Consider the following 1,214-nt stretch of genomic DNA (forward strand, 5'->3'; position numbering starts at 1 on the left):
ATTTCTTTAAATAAAGCACATAACATATTTCCAGAGAAAAAATGTTTTTGAAAAAAAAAAACATAAAAAATGCCAGGGGAAAACAAAACCATCTCTTCTTATCACAGCCTAAAATATTTTTGCTGAAAAATAAAGCATAATACGCCCGCTGCCCATATGGCTGGTTGTCTTTCTGCAGATTAGAGAGGTTTAAATAAGGGCAAGTTATATCTATTACTCCATCCAAGCAGTGTGTCACTGGGTGGGGTTCAAGAGATTACATCCGCAAAAACAGAAGCAAAAGAACTTGGACAGAGCAGAACCCGCCATTCAAACATGGACAAGAACATAAACTTCATGTCCTCCCATGAAGATTCACGTCTGTTTAGATCAGTCCTATAAACTTCTGCATTTATCAGGACTGTTTACGTCTCAGCATGGAAGACCGCTAGAAGTTGGGAACACGTCCCACTCGCAGCTCGTTAGTCATTCAGAACGGCCTCTCGCACGAGAATGTTGACTTTTAAAAGTCCATTAGTGTCCCTGGGAAAGGAGTGTAAATTTCCCCTGCACGTTTAAACGCTTCCTGTTAAAACAGAAGGAGAGGAAGTGTTCCTGCTGGTCAGCACCGGTGGTCTGACAAGTGATGTCCATCATTACAGGTCTGCTCTGCATACATTTTTGAAAATTCAAGTAGAAATTCAAGAAATTATTTTATGTCCCACCACTGAAAATTAACATGTTTTTTTTGTTGTTGTTTTTTACATGTTTTCTATGTAAAAAGAAAACATGTAGAAAATGCTTCTTTCTCTAATCAGGCACATAGGGAGTAAAACAAACTGCTGCTGCATTTAAGACATAACCAGAAATTGCAGAAAAAAAAAAAAACAGAAAACAAACATAGAAAAATTAAACTAAACATTTAGTGTAGTTTTTGTATTTCAATGCACAAACCAAGTAATTTTTAAGTTATTGTCTCATGTAAACACTCAAAAATAAACAGTCGTTAAGGCTAAATCGGGTGCTAACGTTACACAGGCTGTAAACATTGCAAAACAAAACTCAACAAGTAATAACTTCTTTTTTTGTTTTTGTCTCTATTTAAAAAAAAACAAAAAACAACAGCAACTACTTTAAAGTTGTTCTAACTTTAGCAGGAAACTGTCCAAAGCCTCCTCTTCAGCTCAAGTAGTTGATTTAGGAAGTCACATTTTATGGAAGGAGTTTCTAAAAAA

Source organism: Poecilia reticulata, linkage group LG13 (assembly GCF_000633615.1).
Source record: "Poecilia reticulata strain Guanapo linkage group LG13, Guppy_female_1.0+MT, whole genome shotgun sequence".
Lineage (NCBI taxonomy): Eukaryota > Metazoa > Chordata > Actinopteri > Cyprinodontiformes > Poeciliidae > Poecilia > Poecilia reticulata.